The sequence below is a fragment of the Stegodyphus dumicola genome, chromosome 5 (genome assembly GCF_044657685.1).
Source record: "Stegodyphus dumicola isolate Sdum_Otavi_A_Nest chromosome 5, ASM4465768v1".
NCBI classification, from domain to species: domain Eukaryota; kingdom Metazoa; phylum Arthropoda; class Arachnida; order Araneae; family Eresidae; genus Stegodyphus; species Stegodyphus dumicola.
Genome location: NC_140772.1, coordinates 145,541,985 through 145,554,287, shown reverse-complemented (window position 1 = coordinate 145,554,287; position 12,303 = coordinate 145,541,985). Strand labels below are relative to the sequence as shown.

General features: G+C 33.5%; 1 protein-coding gene, 1 long non-coding RNA gene and 1 pseudogene across 5 annotated transcripts in view; 1 reads left to right on the top strand and 2 right to left on the bottom strand.

Moving 5' to 3' along the window:
- LOC146997269 (cullin-5-like) overlaps positions 1 to 12,303 on the bottom strand; it is a 572,661-nt pseudogene that overhangs the window by 135,218 nt on the left and 425,140 nt on the right. The window lies entirely within an intron of this gene.
- LOC146997274 (uncharacterized) overlaps positions 1 to 12,303 on the top strand; it is a 114,379-nt gene that overhangs the window by 57,943 nt on the left and 44,133 nt on the right. The gene's annotated exons all lie outside the window — the stretch shown is intronic.
- The window catches only part of LOC146997275 (uncharacterized), a 69,783-nt gene that overhangs the window by 39,459 nt on the left and 18,021 nt on the right, over positions 1 to 12,303 (bottom strand). The window contains exon 2 of the long non-coding RNA XR_015040959.1: positions 4,840 to 4,913. This is a non-coding gene — a long non-coding RNA (uncharacterized LOC146997275). The remainder of the gene's footprint in view (positions 1 to 4,839; positions 4,914 to 12,303) is intronic.

Below are 12,303 nucleotides of genomic sequence, written 5' to 3'. Positions count from 1 at the left end.
ACAAACCTTGTGGTTGAAAAGTTATGCAAACCTTGGGTTCAGTACCCCTCAAATAAATAATGAAAACAATCTCAGATTTTATAGGATAAAAATTAGGTCCAAACGGGCAATTTTTTTCATTTACAGACAATCATTAGATGTTTGGGCTAATGCTACTTTGGACTAAAAGTATTTAAAAGCTACAATTTCAGACAGACTGTCTTGCACACTTAAAATACAAATGTTTTATTAATTACACTGCTTGCCTTAAAAATATGTTTCTTAATCAAAAATTTGCTAAATTTTTATAAAACATAAACTAATACTTATAAAAGAGCCTGAGGCAATTTGTTACAATTAATTAAATTGTTCAACGTTGTTTAATTAATTGTTTAGGCGGTCAGAGCCGGAACAGCTAATGAAGTTTATGAGACTGTGATATTACTTTCGGTTTTGTGAAATGAAGAATTACATAGGATACTTTCAGATTGAAGTTCTGTAGAAACAAAAAAGTAAGTACCATCCCTCTTTCTGAAGCTCTTTATTTGTTTATTGACTTTTGGTAATTAAAAGGTCACTAAAGGAGATATCAGCGAAAAAACATACATTGAAAACAAAGTTAAAACAAAACGTTGCCGACAAAAATATCCAAAGAAGTGATTTGGAAGTGCTGAAGAATAAGTTTAAAGTGTTCGAGACAAAGATAAATTCCAATTTCGATTCTTTGTTCGGGTTATGTATTGAAGAAAGTGCAGTCAAAAGTCTTTAATCCGGACATCCATAATCCGGAATGATCTATAATCCGGACCTCAAAGCTACAAATTTTCCGCGCATGCGTTTACGCATATGCATAATACGTTTACGCATGCGCGTTTAATGTATAACGGACGGTATAAGCTAAGCTAAAATAATCTATTTCAGTTAATGTTGCAGATTGTGTTGTTCCTTAATCTTCTAATTGGATACGGCTTATTATTTTCTTTTAGACTATTAGAGCAATTTAATAAAAGTAAGTTGGAACTTTCGATTATGTCAAACACAATTTCCGATACTGGAGATGATGGTAATGTGAGTAGACGTTACAGCACAGGTCGCCCCAGAGTTACAGCGCCGAATAAGGACCGGTATTTGGCAGTTACTGCCAAAACAAACAGGTGGAGCACAGCCTGAGACCTGCCTCGTCAGCTCTCTTCAGCCACTGGTACGACAATTTCAAGGCAGACCGTGTACAGACGCTTAGGGCAGATTGGTTTATATGTTCGTAGACCTGTCAGATGCGTTCCACTTACTGCAACTCACTGTCGCCTGCGGTTAGCCTGGAGTAGAGAGCATGCACTGTGGACACCGCAACAGTGGGCTTGTGTGATGTTTTCCGACGAGTCCAGGTTTAGCTTGCAGTCTGATTCTCGCCGGACTTTCATATGGAGAGCTCCAGGTATTCGTTACCACCAAGAAAGCATCATTGAACGACACCGTTACGGTGGTGTAGGAGTGCTCGTTTGGGGTGGAATTATTCTGGGTTCCAGAACTGACCTTCATGTTCAAATTGGAATCATGACAAGCCATATCTATCGGGACGTCATTCTGGAACAACATGTACATTTGTTTCGGGGTGCCATGGGCACACAATTTGTTTATGGATGACAACGCCAGTCCTCACCGTGCAAATATCGTAAGCGAATGCCTTCAATCGGAGGATATCACCCGTACAGACTGGCCAGCATTCTCACCAGACTTGAAAAAGTAGAACACGTGTGGGACATGCTTGGCCGACGAGTTGCAGCCCGTCAACCTCCTTCTACATGTCTACCGGAACTTCGGAGTGCATTGCTTTTTGAGTGATGTAATATCCCCCAAGATCAGATCGATAATTTGATACTCAGATGCCTAGGCGTTGTACGGACTGTATTGCATCGTCTGGGAGACATACAATGTATTAACAATCAAACCAACCATGTAATATTGGTTTTTTGTAAATAAGTTTTTTTTTTTTTTTTTTTTTTTTTTTTTTTTTTTTTTTTGGTAATTTGCTCCAGGGAGAAAAAAAAATCGCTAATTTTTTTAATAATATCAAACATATAGCATCTGTTTTTGCTCTTTACCTTTTGTTTAATAAATAAGCTTTACAAATAAGTCAAATTTGTTTTGCTTCTAACTTTTCCTTTGCCTGATTTTGCATTATCCTTAATTTATGGACATGAGTGTATAACAGCGAGTACTTTTGTGTACAGAAGCTGTCTTGAAAGCTTAGAATCTAAAATTTTAAGTTTGTATTTGTTTTTACTGAATTGTAAGTATTATAAATTCATATGTTTGGAAGCGTCCGAGTTTCAAAAATAATAAAAGTATAAATGATAAATAATAAAGCTTCAAAATAGTAAATCAAACAATCATCAAAATGTTTAGTACCTATTTAAAAATTTGGAGCTTTCTTTCAATTTTAAAGTAATTTAAAATTTAATAAATAGCTTTAAAACTCTTGCCAGTCACTGCTCATCTCAATGCATATAATAGCATTATAATTTTTTATAATAATAATGCATATTTTGTTTAATTTCATGAGGCTGAAGGAGACATTGTAAACTTATATTATGAATACGAGTCATATTTTGTAAAATTCGATGAAAGGCCATTCGAAAAACATGTATACATTGACAGAATTGCCGATATAAATAAAATATGTTATTAACAATATTAACTTCTTATTAATTAAGAAAAGGCTGCATTAAATATATTAAAAGGATCTTTTAAAATTTTTGCAGGAAATGAATTTAAGTTTCTCTTAAGTGAATGGATATTTTTATATCTTTATTACCGTATTTGCAGGCGCATAAGGCACATCCCCCTTTTTTTATACACATTTCATTATAATGAATTTACAGTATTTTAAATATAAATGCAAAGTAATACTTTATACCCACAATTCATCTGGGGAAGAGCTTTTAATTTTCTTCATCAAAACCTAAACACTCATCACCATAGCTAAATGAAAAGTCACTTGAAACCTCTCCTAAATCAGCATTCGAGTCCTCATACAACAGATTGTCCTCTGTACCATCCAGTGTATTAATAATGCCACACTTCATACATGATTTAACCTCTGCCTCTGTTTTCACAGCATCCCAAGATGCGTTGACCCATTCACAAACTTTCCAAATGTTAGGCCTTCCCCTTCTTCTTGATGGTGTAACCTCAAAATTTGAAGCCTGCATCCAGCTTGCATGCTTTGTTACAGCAATTTCAACATTGTTTTTGAACCATAATTTGCCAACAAACTTAAGAAACACCAAACAGTTGAAATTTCCCACACTTAAAAGTCGTTCGCAAAAATTGCAGTTTTCATGCCAGATGCACATTTACTAAGCTCTCCGTAACTGTAATATTCCCACACATCGCAAGGAAACAAGAAAAAAATCACATAACTCCAAAAAAAGAGGAAATTTCCAGAAATTAATGCAATCAAAAACTGAGTATCGACATACAAGATGCACCTCCTTTTTTTCCCGACTTATTTTCAAAGAAAAAAAGTGCGTCTTATACACTAGAAAATTTGCTATTTAAAACTTTCTTACATTTATTGGAAAACAAATTGTTTTATATGCTTAATTTCATTCACATAACTATGCTCACTGTAGTTATTGGCTATACTAAATATTTGAATGAAGAAATGTAAGTTTTATTTGCACAAAAACTATTAGCATATGTTTTATAGCAATACACGCAAGTACACAAAAGTGATACACAAAAACTATGAGCATATAGTTTTATAGCAATTTATGAGAGCAAAGTTTTACATAAAAATGTAAATGAATCATAAACGCATCTGTTATATAATTTCAATACAATGAGATATAACAATAATCACTGAGGAAATCTGATATGATTGTGATGACTATATTCAATAATTAAAAAATTCCAAAGATTCCAGTAAGATTTTAATAACTGGAAGAGTAACTTCTTACTGGATCAATAAAACGCTTTTCTGCTGTTATCAGTTTTACTGGAGGAGATGTCTGAAATACTGCTATTGCGACATTATACTGATTAAACTAATGTAACACTGTGCGACACCCACACAGATCTTTAAAGCAGCAATTCTCAACAGGTGGTACACAAGATAAAAAATAGGTGGTAGGCAAAGAAACAAAGTTCAAAAATTCTATGAAGAAAAAAAGAACAATTGTTAGAAAATTCCTGTGATTGCACTTCCACTGAAGATTTCATAAATAACAACTTTTGGCTACACCGAAAAAAAGAATTTAAAGGCATTTCAAATAAAGCTAAATTTTTATTGCCTTTTCGCACAACCTATTTGTGTGAACAAGGATTTTCTTCCATGTTTTATTTGAAAAATAAATACAGAATAAAATTAAAAGTGGATCACACTTAAAGCTAAGTGAAATAAGGCCAGACAAAGAAATTGATCTCTCTTAAACAGGCCCAAATTTTACACTAAATTTAAGTATATAACTTAAATTTTGATAATTAAAATGGTAACCAATTCTTAATTAATATTTTTTATGTGTGCCTATTTAATACAGATAGCCAATAGCTTGTGCAAATGGCAAAACATTTATTTTTTCTATTTATATTGAGAAACTGAATAAGTATTATAAAATGTACAATAATCATACTGGTTGTACTAAGGTTTTTAAATTTTTGTTTAGATGGTATGTGTTAGTCAAAAGGTTGAGAACCGCTGCTTTAAAGCAATTAAATTTATGTCACTTTGTGAAGTTATACAAAAGTCGCAGTGTGACATTAACATCATTATCGCAGCATGACTTTACTACCATACTCAAAGACAAAGAAGCAACAATAACAAAAAAAAGAAGCCAAGAGAAAAAATTGGTATCTTACCTCTCAGCCTCCACATCCACAGGGCCTGTTTGCTCACATCCTGTTTCTTGTCGCTTCTTGGGCGCTTCGCATTCCTATAATAAACAAAAATAGGTACAATTTTATTACCGAGACCATAATAAACCACAGTGACAGTACATGCATAAAAGCACCAAACTTGGCACACACATCCATTTAAATCATAAATTGACATCACATAAATTTAGATACTTCTAAATGCAAGTGAATTATGACTGCACATAAATTTAGATAGCTCTAAATTTTAATTTAACACTGAAATACTGGTATACTTTTTAAACTTTTTAAAAGTGCATCGAATCTATCTATTTAGAAATTGCCAGAGATGAAAAATTTGCAATAAAATTTTGACAAAGAAAAGGCATCATTCATGATTGTGTGTGATTATGACAAAGCCTCAAGGGCTATCTGCCTGTGCCTTTGTGGAGCACTTTCTAAGGGAAACTGGCTTGTATACACGTTACACATGGGGAAAACCACGAAAACGCCCAGCCCGTTCCTGGGATTCGAACCTCGGACCGACTACCAGCGTTCGGTGACTCCACCGCTCGGCCGCTGGTGGGCCTCATTCGTGATAGAAAATTAGGCTTAAACTATAGTCCAAGAACCATGAAATGAAACCATTTCATCGATAACTCAACAACTAAATGGCACCTTTAATCTTCTAGGTGTATCTACGGATTATTTCGTATTGAAAGATGGCTTTCCAAATCACGACACGCAGAATATTCTTGTCAGATTTTGATAAATACGAAATGGTTTCGAATGAATGCGGCAACTGGCAGTAGGGAAATAGCAATCAATAGAGAAAGATGTTACAGCGCGAGGTTCATAAATAAAAACCTCGTATCCAGCCACACTATCTGCCGACCTGTAGGCGATTTTCGTGCCGAAACCGAAAAATACTAAGAAGCCTTCGACCGAAAGCTTTGTGTATGCAAAAAGTTTGTGAAACAAAATTTCTTCTATAAAATAAAATGCAATTTGCACTGAACCCATGAATTACTTTTAAAGAAATTAATATCACCTAATTTACAAATAATTTCTTTTAGCATGGAATAAATACTTAAACAGGTATCTTACAATTACATGAAATAACGTAATCTTTAAAGGCATTGATGTATACAATATAAATATTTGCTTGTTATTTTATGAAATAACAGTGTCTGGGAAGCCCACTCAAATATCCTGTAGAATTTTAACAAATTATTTTATAGGATACAAATATGCATCTGTTTTTTTATGAAATATGTGAAATTCATGCAAATAAAATTAAGGATTATGAAATTTATTTTAATATAAATAACTCTGCAAAAAGAAATATTCAGGAGACTTTATTCCCCTTATTTTCCTATTATTGTCATCATAAAAAAATAATAGCATTTATCTTAAAGATAATTAGCTTATTTAAAAAATACAATCTGTAAGCACTTTCTTTAACTCGATATAAGATCCATTTATTTTAAATACTTTTCTAAAACTTTTTATAAAAAATAAGAAAATAATGTAAGCACAAACCTTGTGGTTGAAAAGTTATGCAAACCTTGGGTTCAGTACCCCTCAAATAAATAATGAAAACAATCTCAGATTTTATAGGATAAAAATTAGGTCCAAACGGGCAATTTTTTTCATTTACAGACAATCATTAGATGTTTGGGCTAATGCTACTTTGGACTAAAAGTATTTAAAAGCTACAATTTCAGACAGACTGTCTTGCACACTTAAAATACAAATGTTTTATTAATTACACTGCTTGCCTTAAAAATATGTTTCTTAATCAAAAATTTGCTAAATTTTTATAAAACATAAACTAATACTTATAAAAGAGCCTGAGGCAATTTGTTACAATTAATTAAATTGTTCAACGTTGTTTAATTAATTGTTTAGGCGGTCAGAGCCGGAACAGCTAATGAAGTTTATGAGACTGTGATATTACTTTCGGTTTTGTGAAATGAAGAATTACATAGGATACTTTCAGATTGAAGTTCTGTAGAAACAAAAAAGTAAGTACCATCCCTCTTTCTGAAGCTCTTTATTTGTTTATTGACTTTTGGTAATTAAAAGGTCACTAAAGGAGATATCAGCGAAAAAACATACATTGAAAACAAAGTTAAAACAAAACGTTGCCGACAAAAATATCCAAAGAAGTGATTTGGAAGTGCTGAAGAATAAGTTTAAAGTGTTCGAGACAAAGATAAATTCCAATTTCGATTCTTTGTTCGGGTTATGTATTGAAGAAAGTGCAGTCAAAAGTCTTTAATCCGGACATCCATAATCCGGAATGATCTATAATCCGGACCTCAAAGCTACAAATTTTCCGCGCATGCGTTTACGCATATGCATAATACGTTTACGCATGCGCGTTTAATGTATAACGGACGGTATAAGCTAAGCTAAAATAATCTATTTCAGTTAATGTTGCAGATTGTGTTGTTCCTTAATCTTCTAATTGGATACGGCTTATTATTTTCTTTTAGACTATTAGAGCAATTTAATAAAAGTAAGTTGGAACTTTCGATTATGTCAAACACAATTTCCGATACTGGAGATGATGGTAATGTGAGTAGACGTTACAGCACAGGTCGCCCCAGAGTTACAGCGCCGAATAAGGACCGGTATTTGGCAGTTACTGCCAAAACAAACAGGTGGAGCACAGCCTGAGACCTGCCTCGTCAGCTCTCTTCAGCCACTGGTACGACAATTTCAAGGCAGACCGTGTACAGACGCTTAGGGCAGATTGGTTTATATGTTCGTAGACCTGTCAGATGCGTTCCACTTACTGCAACTCACTGTCGCCTGCGGTTAGCCTGGAGTAGAGAGCATGCACTGTGGACACCGCAACAGTGGGCTTGTGTGATGTTTTCCGACGAGTCCAGGTTTAGCTTGCAGTCTGATTCTCGCCGGACTTTCATATGGAGAGCTCCAGGTATTCGTTACCACCAAGAAAGCATCATTGAACGACACCGTTACGGTGGTGTAGGAGTGCTCGTTTGGGGTGGAATTATTCTGGGTTCCAGAACTGACCTTCATGTTCAAATTGGAATCATGACAAGCCATATCTATCGGGACGTCATTCTGGAACAACATGTACATTTGTTTCGGGGTGCCATGGGCACACAATTTGTTTATGGATGACAACGCCAGTCCTCACCGTGCAAATATCGTAAGCGAATGCCTTCAATCGGAGGATATCACCCGTACAGACTGGCCAGCATTCTCACCAGACTTGAACCAGTAGAACACGTGTGGGACATGCTTGGCCGACGAGTTGCAGCCCGTCAACCTCCTTCTACATGTCTACCGGAACTTCGGAGTGCATTGCTTTTTGAGTGATGTAATATCCCCCAAGATCAGATCGATAATTTGATACTCAGATGCCTAGGCGTTGTACGGACTGTATTGCATCGTCTGGGAGACATACAATGTATTAACAATCAAACCAACCATGTAATATTGGTTTTTTGTAAATAAGTTTTTTTTTTTTTTTTTTTTTTTTTTTTTTTTTTTTTTTTTGGTAATTTGCTCCAGGGAGAAAAAAAAATCGCTAATTTTTTTAATAATATCAAACATATAGCATCTGTTTTTGCTCTTTACCTTTTGTTTAATAAATAAGCTTTACAAATAAGTCAAATTTGTTTTGCTTCTAACTTTTCCTTTGCCTGATTTTGCATTATCCTTAATTTATGGACATGAGTGTATAACAGCGAGTACTTTTGTGTACAGAAGCTGTCTTGAAAGCTTAGAATCTAAAATTTTAAGTTTGTATTTGTTTTTACTGAATTGTAAGTATTATAAATTCATATGTTTGGAAGCGTCCGAGTTTCAAAAATAATAAAAGTATAAATGATAAATAATAAAGCTTCAAAATAGTAAATCAAACAATCATCAAAATGTTTAGTACCTATTTAAAAATTTGGAGCTTTCTTTCAATTTTAAAGTAATTTAAAATTTAATAAATAGCTTTAAAACTCTTGCCAGTCACTGCTCATCTCAATGCATATAATAGCATTATAATTTTTTATAATAATAATGCATATTTTGTTTAATTTCATGAGGCTGAAGGAGACATTGTAAACTTATATTATGAATACGAGTCATATTTTGTAAAATTCGATGAAAGGCCATTCGAAAAACATGTATACATTGACAGAATTGCCGATATAAATAAAATATGTTATTAACAATATTAACTTCTTATTAATTAAGAAAAGGCTGCATTAAATATATTAAAAGGATCTTTTAAAATTTTTGCAGGAAATGAATTTAAGTTTCTCTTAAGTGAATGGATATTTTTATATCTTTATTACCGTATTTGCAGGCGCATAAGGCACATCCCCCTTTTTTTATACACATTTCATTATAATGAATTTACAGTATTTTAAATATAAATACAAAGTAATACTTTATACCCACAATTCATCTGGGGAAGAGCTTTTAATTTTCTTCATCAAAACCTAAACACTCATCACCATAGCTAAATGAAAAGTCACTTGAAACCTCTCCTAAATCAGCATTCGAGTCCTCATACAACAGATTGTCCTCTGTACCATTCAGTGTATTAATAATGCCACACTTCATACATGATTTAACCTCTGCCTCTGTTTTCACAGCATCCCAAGATGCTTTGACCCATTCACAAACTTTCCAAATGTTAGGCCTTCCCCTTCTTCTTGATGGTGTAACCTCAAAATTTGAAGCCTGCATCCAGCTTGCATGCTTTGTTACAGCAATTTCAACATTGTTTTTGAACCATAATTTGCCAACAAACTTAAGAAACACCAAACAGTTGAAATTTCCCACACTTAAAAGTCGTTCGCAAAAATTGCAGTTTTCATGCCAGATGCACATTTACTAAGCTCTCCGTAACTGTAATATTCCCACACATCGCAAGGAAACAAGAAAAAAATCACATAACTCCAAAAAAAGAGGAAATTTCCAGAAATTAATGCAATCAAAAACTGAGTATCGACATACAAGATGCACCTCCTTTTTTTCCCGACTTATTTTCAAAGAAAAAAAGTGCGTCTTATACACTAGAAAATTTGCTATTTAAAACTTTCTTACATTTATTGGAAAACAAATTGTTTTATATGCTTAATTTCATTCACATAACTATGCTCACTGTAGTTATTGGCTATACTAAATATTTGAATGAAGAAATGTAAGTTTTATTTGCACAAAAACTATTAGCATGTGTTTTATAGCAATACACGCAAGTACACAAAAGTGATACACAAAAACTATGAGCATATAGTTTTATAGCAATTTATGAGAGCAAAGTTTTACATAAAAATGTAAATGAATCATAAACGCATCTGTTATATAATTTCAATACAATGAGATATAACAATAATCACTGAGGAAATCTGATATGATTGTGATGACTATATTCAATAATTAAAAAATTCCAAAGATTCCAGTAAGATTTTAATAACTGGAAGAGTAACTTCTTACTGGATCAATAAAACGCTTTTCTGCTGTTATCAGTTTTACTGGAGGAGATGTCTGAAATACTGCTATTGCGACATTATACTGATTAAACTAATGTAACACTGTGCGACACCCACACAGATCTTTAAAGCAGCAATTCTCAACAGGTGGTACACAAGATAAAAAATAGGTGGTAGGCAAAGAAACAAAGTTCAAAAATTCTATGAAGAAAAAAAGAACAATTGTTAGAAAATTCCTGTGATTGCACTTCCACTGAAGATTTCATAAATAACAACTTTTGGCTACACCGAAAAAAAGAATTTAAAGGCATTTCAAATAAAGCTAAATTTTTATTGCCTTTTCGCACAACCTATTTGTGTGAACAAGGATTTTCTTCCATGTTTTATTTGAAAAATAAATACAGAATAAAATTAAAAGTGGATCACACTTAAAGCTAAGTGAAATAAGGCCAGACAAAGAAATTGATCTCTCTTAAACAGGCCCAAATTTTACACTAAATTTAAGTATATAACTTAAATTTTGATAATTAAAATGGTAACCAATTCTTAATTAATATTTTTTATGTGTGCCTATTTAATACAGATAGCCAATAGCTTGTGCAAATGGCAAAACATTTATTTTTTCTATTTATATTGAGAAACTGAATAAGTATTATAAAATGTACAATAATTATACTGGTTGTACTAAGGTTTTTAAATTTTTGTTTAGATGGTATGTGTTAGTCAAAAGGTTGAGAACCGCTGCTTTAAAGCAATTAAATTTATGTCACTTTGTGAAGTTATACAAAAGTCGCAGTGTGACATTAACATCATTATCGCAGCATGACTTTACTACCATACTCAAAGACAAAGAAGCAACAATAACAAAAAAAAGAAGCCAAGAGAAAAAATTGGTATCTTACCTCTCAGCCTCCACATCCACAGGGCCTGTTTGCTCACATCCTGTTTCTTGTCGCTTCTTGGGCGCTTCGCATTCCTATAATAAACAAAAATAGGTACAATTTTATTACCGAGACCATAATAAACCACAGTGACAGTACATGCATAAAAGCACCAAACTTGGCACACACATCCATTTAAATCATAAATTGACATCACATAAATTTAGATACTTCTAAATGCAAGTGAATTATGACTGCACATAAATTTAGATAGCTCTAAATTTTAATTTAACACTGAAATACTGGTATACTTTTTAAACTTTTTAAAAGTGCATCGAATCTATCTATTTAGAAATTGCCAGAGATGAAAAATTTGCAATAAAATTTTGACAAAGAAAAGGCATCATTCATGATTGTGTGTGATTATGACAAAGCCTCAAGGGCTATCTGCCTGTGCCTTTGTGGAGCACTTTCTAAGGGAAACTGGCTTGTATACACGTTACACATGGGGAAAACCACGAAAACGCCCAGCCCGTTCCTGGGATTCGAACCTCGGACCGACTACCAGCGTTCGGTGACTCCACCGCTCGGCCGCTGGTGGGCCTCATTCGTGATAGAAAATTAGGCTTAAACTATAGTCCAAGAACCATGAAATGAAACCATTTCATCGATAACTCAACAACTAAATGGCACCTTTAATCTTCTAGGTGTATCTACGGATTATTTCGTATTGAAAGATGGCTTTCCAAATCACGACACGCAGAATATTCTTGTCAGATTTTGATAAATACGAAATGGTTTCGAATGAATGCGGCAACTGGCAGTAGGGAAATAGCAATCAATAGAGAAAGATGTTACAGCGCGAGGTTCATAAATAAAAACCTCGTATCCAGCCACACTATCTGCCGACCTGTAGGCGATTTTCGTGCCGAAACCGAAAAATACTAAGAAGCCTTCGACCGAAAGCTTTGTGTATGCAAAAAGTTTGTGAAACAAAATTTCTTCTATAAAATAAAATGCAATTTGCACTGAACCCATGAATTACTTTTAAAGAAATTAATATCACCTAATTTACAAATAATTTCTTTTAGCATGGAATAAATACTTAAACAGGT